Source organism: Bos indicus x Bos taurus, chromosome 4 (genome assembly GCF_003369695.1).
Source record: "Bos indicus x Bos taurus breed Angus x Brahman F1 hybrid chromosome 4, Bos_hybrid_MaternalHap_v2.0, whole genome shotgun sequence".
In the NCBI taxonomy this organism is placed as follows: Eukaryota; Metazoa; Chordata; class Mammalia; order Artiodactyla; family Bovidae; genus Bos; species Bos indicus x Bos taurus.
Genome location: NC_040079.1, coordinates 81,203,334 through 81,227,244, shown reverse-complemented (window position 1 = coordinate 81,227,244; position 23,911 = coordinate 81,203,334). Strand labels below are relative to the sequence as shown.

At 36.4% G+C, this 23,911-nt stretch overlaps 1 protein-coding gene across 15 annotated transcripts in view; it reads left to right on the top strand.

Moving 5' to 3' along the window:
* Nucleotides 1-23,911, top strand: part of CACNA2D1 (calcium voltage-gated channel auxiliary subunit alpha2delta 1) — a 520,495-nt gene that overhangs the window by 349,556 nt on the left and 147,028 nt on the right. The window lies entirely within an intron of this gene.

The window sequence follows — 23,911 nt, the reverse complement described above, 5'->3', positions numbered from 1 at the left end:
CAGTAGTAGATATAATGGTCATCTGAGTTAAATTCACCCAATCCAGTCCATTTTAGTTTGCTGATTGCTAGAATGTCGATGTTCACTCTTCCCATCTCCTGTTTGATCACTTCCAATTTGCCTTGATTCATGGACCTGACATTCCAGGTTTCTATGCAATATTGCTCTTTACAGCATCGGACCTTGCTTCTATCACCAGTCACATCCACAACTGGGTATTGTTTTTGCTTTGGCTCCATCCCTTCATTCTTTCTGGAGTTATTTCTCCACTGATCTCCAGTAGCATATTGGGCCCCTACTGACCTGGGGAGTTCCTCTTTCAGTATCCTATCATTTTGCCTTTTCATACTGTTCATGGGGTTCTCAAGGCAAGAATACTGAAGTGGTTTGCCATTCCCTTCTCCAGTGGACCACATTCTGTCAGACCTCTCCACCATGACCTGCCACCTATCTTGGGTGGCCACACAGGGCATGGCTTAGTTTCATTGAGTTAGACAAGGCTGTAGTCCTAGTGTGATTAGATTGACTAGTGATCTGTGAGTATGGTTTCAGTGTGTCTGCCCTCTGATGCCCTCTCGCAACACCTACTGTCTTACTTGGGTTTCTCTTACCTTGGACGTGGGGTATCTCTTCACGGCTGCTCCAGCAAAGTGCAGCTGCTGCTCCTTACCTTGGACAAGGGGTATGTACTCAGGGCCTCCCCTCCTGACCTTGAACGTAGAGTAGCTCCTCTTGGCCCTCCTGCGCCCTCACAGCTGCAGCTCCTTGGACATGGGGTAGCTTGTCTCGGCCGCCACCCCTGATTTCACATGTGGGGGTAGCTTGTCTTGGCCGCCGCCCCTGACCTCGGACGTGGGGTAGCTCCTCTCTTAAATTGAAGAAAGTAGGGAAAACCACTAGACCATTCAGGTATGACCTAAATCAAATCCTTATGATCATACAGTGGAAGTGAGAAATAGATTTAAGGGACTAGATCTGATAGACAGAGTGCCTGATGAACTATGGACGGAGGTTCGTGACATTGTACAGGAGACAGGGATCAAGACCATCCCCATGGAAAAGAAATGCAAAAAAGCAAAATGGCTGTCTGGGAAGGCCTTACAAATAGCTGTGAAAAGAAGAGAAGCGAAAAGCAAAGGAGAAAAGGAAAGATACAAGCATCTGAATGCAGAGTTCCAAAGAATAGCAAGAAGAGATAAAAAAGCCTTCCTCAGTGATCAGTGCAAAGAAATAAGGAAAACAACAGAATGGGAAAGACTAGAGATCTCTTCAAGAAAATCAGAGATACCAAGGGAACATTTCATGCAAAGATGGGCTCGATAAAGGACAGAAGTGGAATGGGCCTAACAGAAGCAGAAGATCTTAAGAACAGGTGGCAAGAATATACAGAAGAATTGTACAAAAAAGATCTTCAGGACCCAGATAATCACGATGGTGTGATCACTGACCTAGAGCCAGACATCCTGGAATGTGAAGTCAAGTGGGCCTTAGGAAGCATCGCTATGAACAAAGCTAGTGGAGGTGATGGAATTCTAGTTGAGCTATTCCAAATCCTGAAAGATGATGCTGTGAAAGTGCTGCGCTCAATATGCCAGCAAATTTGGAAAACTCAGCAGTGACCACAGGCCTGGAAAAGGTCAGTTTTCTTTCCAATCCCAAAGAAAGGCAATGACAAAGAATGCTCAAACCACTGCACAATTGCACTCATCTCACACGCTAGTAAAGTAATGCTCAAAATTCTCCAAGCCAGGCTTCAGCAATACATGAACCGTGAACTTCCAGATGTTCAAGCTGCTTTTAGAAAAGGCAGAGGAACCAGAGATCAAATTGCCAATATCCGCTGGATCATGGAAAAAGCAAGAGAGTTCCAGAAAAACATCTACTTCTGCTTTATTGACTATGCCAAAGCCTTTGACTGTGTGGATCACAGTAAACTGTGGAAAATTCTGAAAGAGATGAGAATACCAGACCACCTGACCTGCCTCTTGAGAAACCCATATGCAGGTCAGGAAGCAACAGTTAGAACTGGACATGGAACAACAGACTGGTTCCAAATAGGAAAAGGAGTATGTCAAGGCTGTATATAGTCACCCTGCTTATTTAACTTCTATGCAGAGTACATCATGAGAAATGCTGGGCTGGAAGAAGCACAAGCTGGAATCAAGATTGCCATGAGAAATATCAATAACCTCAGATATGCAGATGACACCACCCTTATGGCAGAAAGTGAGAGGAACTAAAGAGCCTCTTGATGAAAGTGAAAGAGAGTGAAATAGTTGGCCTAAAACTCAACATTCAGAAAACTAAGATCATGGCATCTGGTCCCATCACTTCATGGCAAAGAGATGGTGAAACAGTGGAAACAGTGTCAGACTTTATTTTGGGGGGCTCCAAAATCACTGCAGATGGTGACTGCAGCCATGAAATTAAAAGACACTTACTCCTCGGAAGGAAAGTTATGACCAACCTCGATAGTATATTCAAAAGCAGAGACATTACTTTGCCAACATAGGTCACCTAGTCAAGGCTATGGTTTTTCCGGTGGTCATGTGTGGATGTGAGAGCTGGACTGTGTAGAAAGCTGAGCACCAAGGGATTGATGCTTTTGAACTGTGGTGTTGGAGAAGACTCTTGAGAGTCCCTTGGACTGCAAGGAGATCTAACCAGTCCATTCTAAAGCAGATCAGTCCTGGGTGTTCATTGGAGGGACTGATGCTAAAGCTGAAACTCCAGTACTTTGGCAACCTCAAGCGAAGAGTTGACTCATTGGAAAAGACTGTGATGCTGGGAGGGATTCGGGCAGGAGAAGGGGATGACCGAGGATGAGATGGCTGGATGGCATCACTGACTCTATGGACATGAGTTAAGTAAAGTCCGGGAGTTGGTGATGGACAGGGAGGCCTGGCGTGCTGTGATTGATGAGGTTGCAAAGAATCCGACAAGGCTGAGCGACTGAACTGAACTGAACTGAACTGACATTCTTTGTTCAGATATAATTCTATATTAAGTTTTTTGTTATGGTATCATAGTAAGTAGCTTGTGAATGAGGTTTTTTTGATAATTTTGAGATGTGTTTTAATATTTTAATGAATAAATTTTGAATCTGAATATTTGTATATGAAAGCATGTTTACTTTGAGGATCATTAAGTTACTAATTTATAGTCTTCTTTTTTTGTAATCAGGTAATATATTTTAGAGTTGTTAAGGTTTCAATTTTAAATTTGCTGCTCATACAGTAATAAAAACAAAATATTCTTTTGTTTCCATAAAGCCAGTTATTATAAATGAATAGAATTAGCTATACATAAAGTAAGGCCTCTGGATGATTGAAGCTCATGGGTATTTTAGTGTATTATAATATCATACTAGACTATATATAGTATAAATTATATATAGTAAACATTAAGAATTAGGTACGAAGAGTAGTTATTAGGGCTGTATGTCACCTCATAGCATAATCATAATATTCATTTAACCTTTCAAGAATTTCATTAAGTGGCTCACCTATTCCCAGTGCATGGTCAAAACCAGTCTTTTATTAGGTTGCTCCTCTTGTGTTCTTCTACATTAAAGTCATTATTAAGTGAAAAGCCATTATAGTCTAGTTTATAGGTTTTTTTAATGAAATTAAAAATCATCATTCAACCAGGACACCTTCCTCAGTGTGACGTGCTATATGACAAGGCCTAGTATCGATGGCATCGCTTCACTGCGTCTGAATCTCTCTTTTGGACATGTAGGAGAATTACACCTCCTCCCACCGGCACCAGGGTGGCGGTCCATGGCTAGTGCTAGCCAGTGGGTTATGATGGAAGTGATATCTGTGCCTTTCAAGTTGGTGAATTTAAAATTGCCAGAAATAGACTCTCGAACTCTCTTCCTGCTCCAGGATCAGACGGTAGAACCATGTGGAAGGAACTTCTGTCAGTCTACATCCCCAGGGTGAATGAGCTCATACTAGAGACTACCCCCTCTTCCATACCTGGATTCCACCAGCAGTAAGCTCTGGGTTTGTAGGATGAGACAAATGAAACAAGATAGACAAATGATAGATAGAGAAAAGATAGACAAATGAAACAAAAGATAGACAAATGAACTACTTGGATATTTAATCCACTGAAATTATATGCATTTAAATGCACACATACATGCTCATGTAGCAAATAATTTTCTAATAGTTTTATCTAATTAATTTTCCTAAAATATCATTCTTCATCTAATTATCCTTACATCATCATTCTATTTACAAAATGACTAATCTCACTTTCTCAGTTTCTCAGGATTTTTTCCCCAAATGTTTAAAAACTGAAAATTTCAATCTAAAACTTTGTCTCCAAAATAAATGTTAAGAGTTACTATTTGCTAAGTGTTAAAGCTCTCATCAAACAGATTTATATTGAGGTACGAAATAAATGTCAGTTCCATTCTCTTATTCTTAATTTTTCTTTTTTTTTCCTTCTGATTCAGATTTTAAAACTATGACAGCTTAGGGAAAACAAAAACTCACTGTTTATTCTCTTATCAGGTTGGATGATAGATTCATTTCAGACTCTTGACAATTTAAAATCTATATTTGTGCTCATTTCCAAGTTAGCAAACTAGTACAAAAATACATAAATTGTACATGTTGAAAAAATACTATCTCTAAACTTATTAGTTTATTTTATAAAACTCAACAGTAAACTATTATTCACAATATGTGATGTTAACTGCCTTCCCACTGAATTATACTGCTTATAATATATGAGAAAATAAAATTGACTTAACATGTACTCTGTAATCACTAGGCTATAGTACATATTCAAATGAAGAGACTTGAATTTAACCTGGGTTAGTAGGCTATAAAGTATATCCATAAATATGTTTGCTGTATATATAAAAACATGTATGTATAAAATATATACATAAATCATATGTAAATTATTTATATATATATTATATATATGTCTATATATACTTATATAGACATAAATATATAATGTACATATTGTACAAATGTATAAATTAAAAAACATAATATTTTTGCATTACAGTTGTCCATATATTAAAATACCATTACTATAAGTATGACATTGCTATACTCACCTTAGTTTAAATATTTTCCATTAATTCTTATGAAGCATAAAATTTTAATGAAATTTCAGGTTTGCAATCAAAGAGCAATATTATATACCTTTCTGATTTTCAGTTTAACAATAAGGTACATTTTATAAGAAAGTTTATTTTGGAACGTTTAGATTTTTGTTTGTCTTAGGAGTTCAGTGTCTAATTTGACGTTTACTGTTTTTAATGGGTTGAATTTCTGTGCAAATAATGTAGAAGTTGTGGCCCATCGTCTGATCTATCTCGGTTAGATTTTGGCCAAACTTACTTCAGACCTTTTATAGTAGTAAGGGACTGGGAGATCTTCACAATGAAAGTTAGGAATTCTGTTCTGACTGCGACATTGTTAACCTCCATTTTTAGAATCATTTGGTGACATTGAGTGGCACGTGTGCAAAGTTGTCTTCCTCTTTTGATTTTCGTGTTTGTTAGTGTATAGTTACTAGAAACTTAATCTCTTTACATAATATATAAGAATCCTCCATGTTAAGGAGTAGATAAAGGAATATTACACTTACACATTTATCATGTTTGCATCTACTTTTGTGTTTGGTATAAATAGTAAGGTCTAGATTTCAATATAAAATAGTGCCAAGTAATCTGTTTCAATTCAAAAATTTATCTACAAGCTCATGATCTTGAATATGATCTATACATACCAAAAATCACATTTACAGGTTCTCTATATTTCAAAAATACAAGCTATATTTCAAAAACTATAATTGTAGACTCTTCTTAGAAAATGACATTAAAGCATTTGCCAGAAGTAAGTTTAAAGAATCAGTCTTGATCCAAAATAAAGACAGGAGTTTGGAAAACAAAATCTTTGTGTGAAAATTTTTCTGAAAATTCAAATATTTAAGATACTATTTCAAATCTCCACATAATCTCCATGTTACTTGGCATACATGCACATATGTATATATCTCATGTATGTATATTATTCAAGCATAGAACTCTTCCCAGTAAGCTATTCATTGAATCAAATTTCAGATAATAATTCATTAAGCTAGGAAAAAGGGAATGCTTCCAGTCTGTATTTTGATGTTGATAGCATAAGTTTCAAATTATTCTGAGCTAACAGAAAAAAAAATTTTTTTTATAAATGACAATAACAAACAATGGTCGTGTGTTTCAGGCAAGTTTTCATTTTAATGAACACATCTTTATACTCCAGAAAAACCTGATAGTACCTGTGAAAGGTTAACTTTAATAAAAGATACTAAATTCTAGACAATAAGATGAGGTTTTTTAATGATTTTTTTAAAAGTAAATTTCCTATGAAATAGTAAGATGTGTTCCAATGCTAGGCATAACTTTGTGAGGAAATAAATGTGCACTCAGGAAAAGTCAGAAGATTACAAAAGAAAATTCAGAATATTACAAAGAAACGGTAAATCCAGTCTCAATCTCAGTGTATTTGCACTTTCCAAACCAATAAAAAGTCTGTTGATCCTCTCTAAAAATATTTATATTCAGTTTTGGCAATGTCTAGAAGAGCTGTTATATAAATGCTTCTAAATGAATTATGTTACTGGTTATGTGTATCATAAGCATGTGTATGTGCTAGGTTACTTCAGTCGTGTCCAACTCTGTATGACCCTATAGACCATAACCCACCAGGGTCCTCTGTCCATGGGATTCTCCAGGCAACAATACTAGAGTGAGTTGCCATGCCCTCCTCCAGGGGATCTTCCCCACCCAGGGATCAAACCCAGTCTCTAATGTCTCCTGCTTTGGCAATTGGGTTCTTTACCACTAATGCCACCTGGGAAGCCCATCATAAGCATGTATCATTTTAAATAGAGATCTAAATTATATGATATGGTGCCCGTAGTGATTCACACACACACACACACACCCACCCAGCTACCTTCTTGTGTAAGAAGATATTGCTACCTTGTTTAAGGGTATGTAATTTTAAAAATAGAAGAAATATGGAAATAACAAAATGCACAGACTTTTGCTTTTAAACAAAAAATGTTGGAGATGTCACGTTTAGGAATAGCATGTAAAAGGACAAGACAGGGAGAAATTGATACTTAAATAGAATACCTATGAAAAAATGACAGTAGAAAACAAAATCAAAAAGCTTCGCTTCAAATTTATTTGAAAGGCCAGAGAACCTGACAAATAATGTAAAATATCCTGGCTTCTATCAGTCTGACGTGAAATGCAAAGTGACAAGGAAGTAAAGACTTGTTTCAAAATCATGAAAAAGGTTAATGTCAACGAAACTACAGTTTTGGTAAGAATGGTAAAATCATTTAAATAAGTTATCCATGTTTATATTAGAAAATGGTAGCTATGTTTGTAAAGTTAAATGGAATTTATTATCTCTTTACACTTGCCTAATTTGATGTTTTATGAAATAGAAGGTTTGAAGTCTTCATCTGTATGTAACCTTTTGATATTAAATTTCGATTGAAGTTTTGTTTTTAGAAATAAATATCTGAGATGCTGTTAAGTAGTTAAATCTTGTCACTCTTGTGTATCGGATGAATGAGGGTGGTTGGCATTTGTTCATTTAGAGCTACTGATGCAAGTTTAAATCATTTCTGAAAGTCAAAGGCACAAGCAATTTGCAGAAGAGAGCCAACAATGATGATAAGAAAACCATGATCGGCAATTTGAAGTGTCTTTATAATACATATACGACTCTTGTGGTAGAACTTTATGGTCTTATAAGACCATGTAATCATCAAGTTTCAGTCTCGTGGGGCTCTGTGTAAGTGTAGAGGCACAGTAGATTGCCTTATCATTCTAACCGAGCATAAGGGGAATTGCTTATTCTTCAAGTACACAGCAAGCATTAAGTGCTCTACATAACAAGAGTTTCAGGCATTGTATCCCTGGGTACTTCATTTAAGTCAATAACTCTTTTAAAAAGGCAAAATTCAAAACAGTGCATTAGAAGATAATGGGTTTTTATTGGTTCCAATATCTTTTCATATTATTTCTTCTTGATGGACTGAGTTGGGCACAGATACACTGAATTTGTGCAGTTGAATTCAGTGTAGTTGTTTTAACGCTGATGTAAAAATTATATTCAAAAGGCATATTTTGTGGCTTTTGATACATGAAAACAATAGGTACGTATTACAGCACACTATGCCCTGGTGACTTTTCATGGGAAACAGTGTTCTTGTTTATGAGTGTTGCTGCTGCTGCTGCTAAGTCACTTCAGTCGTGTCCGACTCTGTGCGACCCCATAGACAGCAGCCCACCGGGCTCCGCCGTCCCTGGGATTCTCCAGGCAAGAACACTGAAGCGGGTTGCCATTTCCTTCTCCAATGCCTGAAAGTGAAAAATGAAAGTGAAGTCCCTCAGTCGTGTCCAACTCTTAGCGACCCCATGGACTGCAGCCCACCAGGCTCCTCTGTCCATGGGATTCTCCAGGCAAGAGTACTGGAGTGGGGTGCCATTGCCTTCTAGGTCCATGTTATTTCCTTCTGGCAATCTCTCTCGGCTAGGTAAAGCCTCCTTTGTACTTAAGGATCTGTAGCACTTATTGATGTCAGTAACCATGAACATCCTTCAAACAGTTGTGACTGTCACTGAAACAATGACTTCCAAATCTGATTCTTCCATATGGATCCATGACTAAGCTGCAGATTCATTTCTCTGCCTTTTGGATAACCATTTTCAATGGATTAAAAGGCCTAGGCGCCTCACATTATGACATCAATATCTCCAAATATGCCCCTCCTCCACTGTTCATATCTTTGTTAGTAGTATCATCCAGGTCCAAGCAGAAAACCAGGGCTCGTCTCTCCCCCTGCCCACCATCTGTCACTATGGTCTGTGGATTATTTAATCTTCTTCCACTCCCCATGTCCAGCACTGGTTTTTTAGTTCCAACCATTGTCATTACTCTCCAGCCTGACCATACTAGCTTTTTGTCTTCTCCCCATTCATATGTGGCTTTTCCCCAGTCCACTTTCAATCTTCTTCCATGCTGGCTTCTTGAAGCCTCAAGTACAAATATGATTATTTTGTATTTTAGCTTTTATGACTCTGTAATTCTCAGCATACAATTATTTTTGTTTAGTACTTCTGTATCATTATACAGGATGTCTGCATTCTTTGCTTTGCTGCTTTGGGCCATCAGTTTAGTTGCTCAGTCATGTCCAGCTCTTTGCTACCCCATGGACTGCAGCATGCCAGGCTTCCTCTGTATTCTTCTTTTATTCAACCATTTTGAAGCATGTAGAGCTCCTGAAATGCCTTATGCTTTTTTTTTTTTTTCCCAGCCTCTGTTTTCTACACAAGGAATTCACTGAATCAGTCACTCACTTCACTATTCTTCTTTAAAACTGTACCACTTCCTCCTGGAAGTCTTTTTTGACCACCAACCTTTTGACTCTCAAACTACTCACCTCCTGAGAGGCAGTACTGTTGTTAATAGGGTGTATGATAAAAAAGCAAAATTGGATGTAAGATGCTTTGTCTCTCTTTCTCCATTAGATGCAGATCAAACTGAGAAGAATGGTCACGATTTACTTTAATTCTGAGAGCATAGTCAAGAGTTATTATTGTGCATTGAGGGACTGAATACAATGCTGGAATTAGACCTCTAGAATTCAATCTATTACAGTAAGAAGACCCAAACCATCTTTAATGTCACAGTATTCCTTTTGTGCCGTGTATTTTTGTTTGGATGTTTTGGTGTTGCAGCAAAATTGTGTGAGATTTATCCTTGAAATACTGCACTAGATCCTAAAGCTTTCTGTTAATAAAGTGAACAGTGGGAAAGGAGGTCTGGAGATGGGGTAGAAGAAGCCATAAAAGACCAACTTTTATGGAGACTTAACTGAAGACTTTTCATTCAGGAAGTCATTTGCCATGTAGAAGACCATGGCAGTGGCGGTAGGAAAAAATGGCTGAAAATGAGGTGAAATTGGAGGCAGGGAGACTAAAGGCTGTTGTGAGAGACATAAGTGAGTTTGGCCTTGGAGTGAGAAGACTGAGAGATACACGGATCTAGAACCAGTGTGGCCTGGTCATTTACCATCTCATGACATTTCGTCAGATCAAAAACCTTTAAGCCGCTTGTAAAAGTTTGTGTGCAGACTGTTTAGATCAGGTATTGAATCCTTTATAGTATTTTTTTATTACTTTATAAAAAGGTTTACTTGTTCTTTTGAACATTTTTCTTTAGGTAAAAGACCAAATAAATGAATACAGGGGGATAACTTAAGAATTCATTTGATGCCATTGAGGAGATTTATGAATCTACTTTCATAGTTACACTAAATGATTATTTTATGAGGAATCCTTTACTGTAGTTTAAAGCTATGTCAGAATAACTTGAATTTATTCAACCAATTTGGCCGATACATGAAAACTTTTGTGGGATATTAAGTTATGAATGAAAATTAAAAATACATGAATTATTAGAATAGAAAAAGAATTATTTCTTAAGGTATTTGTTGAACTGGCAGTAGCTAGGACTGATAAATATAAATTCAACATCAATAACTATAACAAATACATTAAAATCTGAACAAGTAATGCTTACTATGTTGTAAGCATCCTGAAAAGTAATATAGTTGATATATTTTTTCTTTTTATATATAGATGCCTATCTTTATAAATGATAAAATAAGTTATGAGTGCTCTGTATGCCTGTATGCTTATTTGCATATGGCAATTTTTTATTTGTATGCAACTAGAGATACAAAGATATAACCTCATTTTGTCTTAGATACAGAATTAGATTTCATCCATACCTTTATGGAACATGACTCGGTAAGCAGCGATCTGTAGTACAAAAGATTTATTTTTTGTTTAATTTCACTCTGAAGCAGTGCATGGTATTTAAGTGATTGTTCTTTTTAATTATAGCAACCTACTATGTGCTGTGTTTCAGTGCATCTAATCTTTCCATCTTAAAATCACCAGGCAACTCTTTGTTCTGAAACTAGTTGACAGAAAGTCTTAAGTACTAAGCAGTCTGTGCCTCATTGACAGAATCACCCTTGCCCCCACGAGCCTTGTTATCCTTCTCCAACCGTACCTCGTTAGTCAGCTCCAATACTTTTTGATCCTTCTTTGTAAATTCAGTAGTGCAGATTTGTATGTAGACACTAAATTCCCTGTGCAGTTAGGCAGTCTCAGAGCAAAGGCAAGAGGTTTCCCATATCTAATTTAGTCTGCAATCTTGGCCAGAGTTTCCTCTCTGCCTTAAAAGAACTGTGTACCCATCATTCTGTGTGTGTGTGCATGCGTGTGTGTATGCCTGTGTTGTGTCTGGTATGTATATGAGGTCTTATATAATTTAATATCCCCTTTCAGAGTTTTAATGTTTTCATTTGTATTCACCAGTATGTATTCACCAGTTGTATTCACAGTCACTGTGGTTTATTTTCAAGAGCACTGGGAACATTCCATATGAAAAAATTATCCTCACTGAAATTATACAGTACATTACATACTATCATTACAGAGATTTTTCTTTTTCATTTTTGCCTTCTCTTGTAACAATGTAAGTGGTTTGGGAAGGGTAACAAGCTGTTTTCTTCTTGAGATTTATAACAAGAAAATTAAGTAGTATTTCTGAACGTTAATTTAGGGCCAAGGAAAGAACAAAGATTCTTTGAGGAAAAGAGAGGATGTTAGATTTTTATCACTCATCCTAGCATTTTAGCAGCATGGTCAGAATGGCTCCATAAATATATATTTTAAAAAAATCTTTTAAATGCTGAGTATTAAGAGGTAAATAAGAAAATAATGACAGAGGCAGATAGCGTTTATTGTGCAGTTAGTAAGTGACAGAAGTGTTCTAAGTACATATAACCCTTGGCACAGGGCTGTGAGGCAAACGCTATTGTCATCCCCATTGTGCAGGCAAGGAAAATGAGGTTTAGAGAGGAGAAAATGCTTTCCCAAGGTCAAATGCATACTACACAGAGACTCAGCCTTTCGATGGAGGGCAGTAAGTAACAATATTCTTTGCTCATGCTGCATACATACACGTATGCTGTGTTTAGTCACTCGGTCATGTCCAGCTCTTTGCGACCTCATGGACTGTAGCCTGCCAGGCTTCTCTTTCCATGGAGATTCTCCAGGCAAGAATACTATAGTGGGTTGCCATTTCCTCCTCCTGAGGATCTTCCCACCCAGGGATCAAACCCCACTCTCATATATTACAGGCCGATTCTTCACCGTTTGAGCCACCAGGGAAACCATGCATATACTGAGTTATAAAATGCCGATTTATTTAAAGGAAAAAGCATCATCAGCAAAATAAGTGGGCATCTAAAATCAGCACCTCAATTTGAAGTTCTTTATATTTGGTCTTAATTGAGCATTCTTAAATGGCTTTGACTTCACCTCTGTGTTCTCATAGCTCCTGATTTCTTTTTTAAACTCATGTATTTATTTCCCTTTTTAAAGTTTAAATTTTAAAAAGGTTTAGCATATTTTTGTCTGTTTTTTGTTGGTTCAGAATTAGCAAGCTGTATTTACTAAATATTGCTCTAATGCCTACAATGCGGGAGACCCGGGTTCAATCCCTGGGTCGGGAAGATCTCCTGGAGAAGGAAATGGCAACCCATTCCAGTATTCTTGCCTGGAAAATTCCATGGACAGAGAAGCCTGGTAGGCTACAGTCCGTGGGGCCACAAAGAGTCAGACATGACTGAGCTACTTCACTTAATGTATAAAATGGATATTTAACAATCTTTCCAAAAATTTTAGTTATAAATAGTCACATTTATGATGAAAATGACTTTGTAAAATAGTGTCAATGGAGGAAATTGTGTTGTCTTCCTTAGGTAATTTCTGTAAAGTTCCAACTTTATGTTTACAAATTATGCAGTATTTCCAAAATGTAAAATTAAAGTATTTCACTATATGATTCCAGTGAAGAGTATCTCATGATGTGAGAGGGTTTAAATAAATTAGAGGGTGGACATAAGGAATGTAGTTTTATTGAAAAATAGAGTTATATTTAAGTTGCTATATCTGAAAGAAGTTATTGTTCAAGTAAAAGAAAATAACTGACAAAATTTTAATGTTTATTCCAGCTAAGGAAAGGACTATAATCATATCATGCACCCTGACATCCTTTTATTCATAGGCTTATTTGACATTCATGTTAACTCTGTCTGGCACCCTTAATGTGTTTATTTTTATTTTTTTTAGATGAAGGGACAACAGAAGTATAAGACATTAAATGACTAGTTTGAAGTTGAGGCTGTGCCCATGAGAGAGAAACTTAAAATGCTTGCAAGATAAACATTTTGCCTCCTAATCTTATGACATTCTTGTGCATAATACTTCTACCCCTTCAAGAAAAATTTTGCAAGTAATTATAATTTTATTAAAAATGACATTAAAAATCCTCAATTAACCAACCCATTAGGTCTGAATGTCTTCTATTCCCCTTGCATTATTCTTATTTTCTTTTATAAAAGTTGTTTCTCCTGAAGTCCTTCTATGTGCTCTGCAATTTGCACATTTTTTTTAAAAGCAGAGCAGCTGTGTTCTGAGTATTAGCCAGGTGCTCAGTCTATGGGAAACTAGACATTGGGAGCAACACCAGAAATCTCAGCAATACAGAGGTTAGAGCATTGACAAAGACAAGAACCTTTTAATATTTGTACCAAATTAACAGTAGGAATAAGGCTTATCTCCTCATCAGGGCCCACAGTGGGAGGTGTGTGGTGGTGCCTGAGATATGATTAGAGAGATTAGATTTGGTCTTCCCATCTCCCTGTACTTTATTAATATTTCATTTACACTGGCATTAGATTAGATTCCTTTAGCCAAATCCACCAAAAAGATTCGTTCATTTTAATATTTATGAACACTGCTTATACCTTAAAGTGGATTTTTTTTGTTTGTATGCTTAATTGGATCAGTGGGTTTCTTCTTATTAACATTTTTCTTTTTTGAGATGAAGGTTGATGAATTAAATTAGTGACATCTGGCTCAGCTCTTGGACTAAATGCAACTCCTTTAATGACTGTGTTATATACTGTGGGGTAAAATGAACATTTGCTATAAAGATAAAATTAAATTTAGTTTAGAATCATACAGTGTTGAATCATTTTTTTAAAAAAGCAAAACTCATAATATTTTTTGAATATCTAAGAACAGGAAGAGGGAAGGATAACATTTTGGGGGGAAGAGTGTAGCAGTAAGTACATGGCCTCTTATTAATTTATTCATTTTATTATTTAGTTGGTATATTTATTTTTAATTAATTTTTATTGGAGTATAGTTGCTTTACAACATTGTATTAACTTCTACTGTACAGCAAAGTGAATTATCCATATGTAGTCATATATCCCCTCCCTTTGTGGTGTTGGAGAAGACGCTTGAGAGTCCCTTGGACTGCAAGGAGATCCAACCAGTCCATTCTGAATGAGATCAGCCCTGGGATTTCTTTGGAAGGACTGATTCTAAAGCTGAAACTCCAGTACTTTGCCCACCTCATGCAAAGAGTTGACTCATTGGAAAAGACTCTGATGCTGGGAGGGATTGGGGGCAGGAGGAGAAGGGGACGACAGAGGATGGGATGGCTGGATGGCATCACTGACTCAATGGACGTGAGTCTGAGTTAACTTCGGGAGTTGGTGATGGACAGGGAGGCCTGGCGTGCTGCGATTCATGGAGTGGCAAAGAGTCGGACATGACTGAGCGACTGAACTGATCTGAACTTTGACTTCCTTTCCATTCAGGTCACCACAGTGTATTAAGTAGATTCCTTATACTATAGAGTATGTTCTCATTAGTTAACTTATTATACATAGTATCGGTAGGGTATATATGTCAATCCCGATCTCCCAGTTACTCCCACCCCATCTTTCCCCCTGGTATTCGTATATTTTTTCTGTATGTCCTTGTGTCTATTTATTCTTTGCAATTAAGATCACCTATACCATTTTTCTAGATTACCCATTGTATATTAATATACGATATTTGTTTTGTCTTTCTGACTTACTTTACTCTATGATTTTCATTCCTTTTTGTGGCTGTATAATATTTCATTCAATGGCACTAAAAACATAGCTTTAAAATCCTTATCTGTTCAATTATATGAGAATAGTGTGTTAGAGGGAGAAGGCAATGGCACCCCACTCCAGGACTCTTGCCTGGAGAATCCCATGGATGGAGGAGCCTGGTAGGCTGCAGTCCATGGGGTTGCTAAGAGACACGACTGAGTGACTTCACTTTCACTTTTCACTTTCCTGCATTGGAGAAGGAAATAGCAACTCACTCCAGTGTTCTTGCCTGGAGAATCCCAGGGGCGGGGTAGCCTGGTGGGCTAACGGTCACACACAGTCAGACACAACTGAAGTGACTTAGCAGCAGTGGGTTAGAATTTCTGGGACTGAAAATGAAATTTCTCAACCCAAAAAGTGTGAAAATACAGCCTGAAGTATTGACATAATTTAGTGTGAAACAATAATATTTTTAAATGTATCAGCTTTCATTTGAAGAAGTTTTCCTGTGGCTTTTTGTGGACAGAATTTGTTGGGAATATTGCTTTTTACAAAGTGAATTGATTTTGTTTATATTTGTACTTGAGCAAAGTTTCTAAACTTGTGCCCTGCTGACATTTTGAGCTGAGTGATTCATTGTTGTGGAGATTGTCCTGTGCATTGTAGGATGTTTAGAGTGTCTTGGGTTTCTAGCTAGCAAATGCCAATAGAACTCCTAGTAGTCTTTCTTTTCTATTATTTTGGCCCTGCTTTGTAGCATGTGGGATCTTAGTTCCCTGACCGGGGATAAAACCCTTGCCCCTTGCATCGGAAGCTCAGACTCTTAAATCCTGGACCTCCAGTGAAGTCCTGCCTCCTCCTAGTGTTGTTTTTTTTTTTTCTTTATTTTTCATTGAAGGATACTTGCTTTACAGTGTTGTGCTGGTTTCTGCCATACATCAGCATAAATCAGCCATAGGTATACATATGTCCCCTCCCTCTTTGAAACTCCCTTGCACCCCCTACCCCATCCAACCCTTCTAGGTTGTCACAGAGCATCAGGTTGAGCTCCTTGCATCATACAGCAAATTCTCACTGGCTATAGATTGTGCAAATGGTAATATGTATGCTTCAGTGCTACTCTCAACTGTCCCAGTCTCTCCTTCCCCTGTTGTGCATGCAAGTCTGTTCTCTGTCTCTTTTGCTGCTCTACGAATAGATTTATCAGAACCATTTTTCTAGATTCCATATATATGTGTTAATATATGATATTTGTTTTTCTCTTTCTTAACTTATTTAACTTGTAAAACAGGCTCTAGGTTTATCCACCTCACTAGAATCGACTCAAATGTGTTCCTTTATTATGGCTGAGTAATATTCCATTGTATGTATGTATCAAAACGTCTTTATCTGTTCACCTGTCAATGGACGTCTGGATTGTTTCCATGTCCTGGCTATTGTAAATAGTGCTACAGTGAACATTGGGGTACATGTATCTTTTAGAATTGTGGTTTTCTCAGGATATATGCCCAGTAGTGGGCTTGCTGAGTCATATGGTAGATTTACTCCTAGTTTTTTAAGAAATCTCTAGACTATTCTCCCTTGCGGCTGTATCATTTAGATTCCCACCAGCAGTGTAAGAGAGTTTATTTTTTCCACATCCTCTCCATCGTCTGTTGTTTGTAGATTTTTGATAATGGTCATTCTGACCAGTGTGAAGTTACATCTCATTGTAGTTTTGATTTACATTTTTCTCATAATAAGCAATGTTGAGCATTTTCTCATGAATTTATTAGCTATCAGTATGTCTTCTTTGGAGTGATGTCTGTTGGAGCTAATCAGTGAATCTAGTAAAGTCACAGGATACAAAATCAATACACAGAAATTTCTTGCATTCCTATACACTTAACAATGAAAAATCAGAAAGAGAAATTAAGTAAGCAATCCCATTCACTATTGTAACAAAAAGAATAAAATATCCAAGAATAAACTTACCTAAGGAGACAAAAGAGCTGTATACAGAAAACTATAAGACACTGATGAGCGAAATCTAAGGTGACATAAACAGATGGAGAGATATGGCAAGTTCTTGGATTGAAAGGATCAATATTGTGAAAACAACTATACTGCCTAAAGCAATCTACCGATTCAGTGCAATCCCTATCAAATTACCAATGGCATTTTGCACAGAACTATTATAGAACAAAAATTTTCACAATTCGTATGGAAACACAAAAGACCTCAAATAGCCAAAGCAATCTTAAGAAAGAAGAATGGAGCTGGAGGAATCAACCGTCCTGACTTCAGACTCTACTACCTGTCTTGACCATCAAAAATGTCTCTAGATATTGTTGAAAGGAACAGTCTCAGTTGATTGAGAAACAGTATTTACAAGTGCATAGGTGATTTTTACTTCTTCAGATTTGAAATTCTGAATTAGAGCTACATAAATAATGAAAGCTAGAAATAAATAGCTCATGAACAGTGAGGATCTTGAAATGTGACTTATTTGGGTGCTGTGTCTATGACTGCCTCTGCATGAATTTTGGTAAATTACTCTTTCTAGATTTTATTTTTATCATCTAAAAAAGAGTGATATTTTTAGGTTGCTGCAAAAGTAATTGTGATTTTGCATTTTTGAATTTTTCCATTTGATATTGGAATACATTCTTATATAAATGTGATTGTTATACATCATTTTAATGTACATTTCTCACTGTATTTTTTTGCTAATGACTTAATACTTGCTGTTTATTTTATATTTATTTTATACATAGAAATGATATTCAACAAAAAGCAAATTTGAGCAATTTTTTTGAGTTCAAAATGGATTGTAAAGCAGCTCAGACAACTCACAACATCAACAAAACATTTGACCCAGGAACTGCTAATGAATGTACAGTGCAGTGATGGCTCTAGAAGCACATGAGAGCCTTGAATGTGAGGAGTATTGTGGCCAGCCATAGGAAGTCAACAGTGACCAATCGAGAGCAGTCATTGAAGCTGATCCTCTTAGAACTGCATGAGATTTGGCCAGGAACTCAATGTCGACCATTCTACAGTCGTTTGGCATATGAAGTAAATTGGAAAGGTGAAAAAGCTCAATAAGTGGGTGCCTCATGAGCTGACTGAAAGTCAAAAGAATTGTCATTTTGAAATGTCCTCTTCTCTTATTCTGTGCAACAACAACAAACTATATCTTGCTCAGATTGTGACACATGATAAAAAGTGGGTTTTGTAAGACAATCAGCAATGACCAGCTTAGTGGACTGCGATGAAGCTCCAAAGCACTTTCCAAAGCCAAACTTGCACCAAAAAAAAGGTCATGGTCACTGGTTGGTGGTCTACTCCTGGTCTGGTCCGCTACAGCTTTCTGAATCCTGGAGAAACCATTACATCTGACAAGTGTGCTCAGCAAATCGATGTGATGCACCAAAAACGGCAGCTCCTGCAGCTGGCATTGGCCAGCAGAAAGGGCCTAGTTCTTTTCCATGACAACACTTGACCACACATAGCTCAACCAGTTGCTTCAAAAGCTAAATGAATTGGCTACAAAGTTTTGCCACATCTGCCATATTCACCTGGCCTCTCACCAACTTATTCAAGCATCTCCAAAACTTTTTGCAGGGAGAATGCTTCCATAAACAGAAGGAGGCAGACAATACTTTCCAAGAGTTCATCAAATCCTAAAGCACACATTTTTGTGCTACAGGAAAAAACAAACTTGTTTTTTGTTGACAAAAATGTGTTGATTGTTAACGGTTCCTATTTTTATTAATGAAGATATGTTTGAGCGTAGTTCAGTTAAGTTTAGTCACTCAGTCGTGTCCAACTCTTTGCGACTTCATGAACCACACCACACCAGGCCTCCCTGTCCATCATCAACTTCCGGAGTACACCCAAACCCATGTCCATTGTGTCGGTGATGACATCCAACCATCTAATCCTCTGTCGTCCCCTTCTCCTCTAGCCATCAATCTTTCCCAGCAACAGGGTCTTTTCAGATGAGTCAGCTTTTCACATCAGGTGGCCAAAGTACTGGAATTTCAGCTTCAACATTAGTCCTTCCAATGAACACCCAGGACTGATCCTTTAGGATGGACTATTTGGATCTCCTTGCAGTCCAAGGGACTCTCAAGAGTCTTCTCCAACACCACAGTTCAAAAGCATCAATTCTTCTGTGCTCAGCTTTCTTTATAGTCCAACTCTCACATCCATACATGACCACTGGAAAAACCATAGCCTTGACTAGACAGACAAAAGTTGACAAAGTAATGTCTCTGCTTTTTAATATGCTGTCTAGGTTGATCATAACTTTCCTTCCAAGGAGTGGGCTTCTTTTAATTTCATGGCTACAATCACCATCTGCAGTGATTTTGGAGCCCAGAAAAACAAAATCAGCCACTGTTTCCCCATCTATTTGCCATGAAGTGATGGGATCAGATGCCATGATCTTAGTTTTCTGAATGTTGAGCTTTAAGCCAACTTTTTCAGTCTCCTCTTTCACTTTCATCAAGAGGCTCTTTAGTTCTTCTTCACTTTCTGCCATAAGGGTGGTGTCATCTGCATATCTGAGGTTATTGATATTTCTCTCGTCAATCTTGATTCCAGCTTGTGCTTCCTCCAGCCTAGCGTTTCTCATGATGTACTCTGCATATAAGTTAAATAAGCAGGGTGACAATATACAGCCTTGACGTACTCCTTTTCCTACTTGGAACAGTCTGTTGTTCCATGTCCAGTTCTAACTGTTGCTTCCTGACCTGCATATAGTTTTCTCAAGAGGCAGGTCAGGTGGTCTGGTATTCCCATCTCTTTCAGAATTTTCCACAATTTATTGTGGAAATAGATGTTTTTCTGGAACTCTCTTGCTTTTTCCATGATCCAGCGGATGTTGGCAATTTGATCTCTGATTTCTCTGCCTTTTCTAAACCAGCTTGGACATCTGGAAGTTCACGGTTTACGTATTGCTGAAGCCTGCCTGGGTTGGAGAATTTTAAGCATCACTTTACTAGTGTGTGAGATGAGTGCAATTGTGCAGTGGTTTGAGCATTCTTTGTCATTGCCTTTCTTTGGGATTGGAATGAAAACTGACCTTTTCCAGTCCCGTGGCCACTGCTGAGTTTTCCAGAAGCCTAGTTATAATGATTTAAAATTCATGGTCTGAAACCACAATTGCTTTTGTACCAACCTAATAGTGTCTTGTTTCAAGTGTCATTTTTAGTAAAATGTGATAGTGGATAGAAAATAGTTAACTTATCTGCTTGCTCTTAATACAATATACTGACTGTTACTATCAGTGGAAATAGTTTAAATAATACATGCTAATTTTATCTTAATGCAAGTCTATGATAATGGTATGATTAAATGGCAATAGTGTAGTCAACATTTTGGACAGTTCCCTTTTTTAAATTATTTAATTGTATCATATTTAGTGTTGTTAAAAAAAATTGTTACTATCCACTCCCTTATATAACTTTAAGATTTACAAGTCTTAGGAAAGACCTGCCAAGGTATTTTATGTTTTATAAAGTATATTTGTGGTGCATATTTATCAAAGTTATTTTATATTTTCAGTAAATCATAAAAATTGTTTTTCTTTTTTTTCTAGCATATTTTTGCTTCATTTCAAAGCTATAGTTGATATTATAAATAATCTTAAGGTTTTTCAAATAGTTATATAGTGCCTTCAACACACGGTGAGGCCCAGAACCCTGAATAAGTCAACAAAATAAATTCAGACTTAAGTGGGAGCAGTAGTGGAATACTTCTTGGCTGAAGTTCGCAGGAGAAAATTGGATTCTGAACTTGTTAACGATTCTACATTCATGTCATAAACAAGATACAGCTATGTCACATATTTTAGAAGAATTAGCAGCAAATGAAAGGTCCTTTTTTATGCTGTTACAAATTAGATTTTTCTTTCTTCCCTTGAGAAGCTAAACTGAACAAAAGAATCCTCTACAAGAGAGAATTGCTGAACACCAAGGCCATGTTTTTGAAAACTAAATATAAGAAGAATAGAAAGAAACACATGCTTGGCTTTCTGAATCGATTAGCAGTAAAATCCTTTTATACCATTCAGATTAGGGGCCCCAAAGTCAAGGTTTGCTTTCCCAGCATTCATTGCTTTTAATCAACTTAGCCTTGAATATCTATGAAAGATTTGTTTTCACAAACTCTAATTTTCAAACCAAGATTAAAATCTTAATTTCTTAAAAGTTGACAGAAAAGCAGTACTCATGTTACTCCTAAGGAAGTCATAAGACAGTTAGCTAAGTTCATTAGAAATGGCAGCAGGTTCAAGGCTAGATCACAATTGGCCGGTATGTCTTACACAGTGAAAAATACATAAGCCACTCATGTACTTCTATGTACACCCATGTACTCCATTCGAGCAAGAAATTAGAAATTTGAATGTGTGAATATAAAACGTTACTACTACTTTAGGAGGCAGATAAGAAAGGTGTGGGTGCATATAGAATACACTATATTAAATAAGGCCATATATATCCAGTATATAATTGAGAAAATAAAATACAATATGATTTTAAAGACTGACAAATGATTTATGGAAAACCAATCAGAACTATTCCCTATGTTCTTGAGTATATCTGTCTTAATAGACAGCTAAGTTTTATTGGTGGACAAGAAGTATTTCAAGGCCTTTTAGAAAGATCATTTATTCTGGAGTTATTACATAAAATACAGTTGAGCTACTAGTTTATATCAATATTTATGCAAGTAAAGAAAATCCCTTGTGTCTTAGTTTCTTGCTCAGGATATTTATATAAAGATAATGCTTTACAGAAAAAATAATTACATTTGAAAAGTTTCAGCATTGCCAGTGTTCTGCATTAGTTTTATTATGCCATCATTTGCAAATGACCCAGTTACTTCAGTATTGTTTTTCCTTAGTTTTGCTGATAATATAGAATTGTGGAAATGTTGGGCACTTTAATAATCTCTGGATTAAGTATTTAGTTTTTACAAGGTTAAGAAGGTAAAAATCTACTTCTTATAGAATGCCAAAGTAATATATGTTTATTGTGTTATTTGCTCAGTTTTGTTCAACTCTCTCTGACCCCATGGACTGTAGCCAGCCAGGCTCCTCTGTCCATTGGATTTCCCAGGCAAGAATACTGGAGTGGGTTGACATTTCCTTCTACCCAAGATGGATATAAAAGAGGATTCATACTTATTTGTTTGCTTATATATTTTACGTATCTCCTTTTACATTTTTAACTGGATTCCAGTGTAATTTGAGAAAAAATATTTCCTACTGCAGCAATTTATTTTTGTATTTTAAGGAATTTGAACAGTATAATTAAAAGAATGATTCTTGGTCTAAAATTCTCTGACTCAGGACTGAATATCTGTAGTCTCCCCATGGTATAAATTCTTTCAAATAGAATTGCTGGATTAATGACTGCATTTTGATAGATAGCTTTTGCCGAACTCTCCTCTGCACTAATTTTGTACTCCCATGGCAGATCCTTTTAATTTTTTTCTTGTGATAGACATTCAAATAAAAATTGTGGCCACAAGAATAATGATTGCACTCAAGTCTTTATAAATACACAACAACAAATGCAGCTCTCTTGTTACAAGAGAGCTCATTAAGTTTTATAAACTTTGCTTATTTATTAAGTGCACAATGCCATTTCTTTCATTCTGAGTAAATAACTTCAGGTGTCTATTCTGCAAAAGCTTTATGTACTTTTCTCATTTGCATATGAATGGCTTTTGTGGAAATCATTTTGCAGTGTCTTATCTGAAAAAGAATTTTCAAACATATAATCTACTATTTTAAAAGAGATCACCATCATGATAACATTTCAGAGTTTGACTTTTTCCCCCAATACATAAAAGTATAATTCTTTATCAGTGTATCAGAGCCTAATACTTAGTAGTTGTTAGATAATAAAACTGAGTAAGACTCTGAACACAAAGAAAAATTCATTAAAAATAATTAGATCTCAGTTGTTGCCTAATGTGAATTAAAGAACCAAGGAAACTGAAGAGACAGACTTCATTAATCCCCAATCTATTCTGAGTATCTGGAATATAAATAAACATGATTATTTTGTTGAGTAAAATATAACTGTATAATTCATGAATGTTTAAAAAAAAGAGGATGTCCCTCTTTTTCTGTGCTATTTTGTGTAGTACCATAAATATTCATGGATAGTGAGTATCAGTTTAGGTTATCTATGTGAATATAAATTTTCATATAACTGGTCACTCAGTGTTCATTGGATCATGCTTTTGAATTTGAATTCACTAGTATCTCAGATGTGCTATGGATCTGACCCAACTCATGAATATTTACACACACAACTGATCTTTCTGAAGATAATCACATCCATAAAGATGGGAAACTCATTAGTTTCCAATAATGAGAAATGCATTAGGATGCTGGTCCCAGAACAATTTGCAGTATGCTTGTTTTCATTTTTTGGGTGAGTGATAAAACCTTAAAATACAAATACATATGCTGTATGTCTTTCTTGAAAGAAGCTCTTTGTTCTTTTATCTTCAAAACATCTTGCATATGTTTTAACCATGATTGTATTTGTTTCTTTTACTTACTGTGGTCACAGAAATGAATGGAAAAAAGTTAAGCAGTAATTCTACTCATTATCCCAAGCTAATGTCCATTATTTAGGCTTGGACATATATTCTCAAAGGCAAGATTTCCCAATCTGCTAATCTGCTGGGGGCATGGTACATATTTTACATATATTAAGACCCTCCAAGAAAAATTAGATTATCTCATATGTCATCTTTTTTGTGTAAAGGGAAAATAATATTCTAAGCTGATTAAACTTTTATCATGTTAGACATAGGATGCTATGATCATGGAGAGCCATAATTA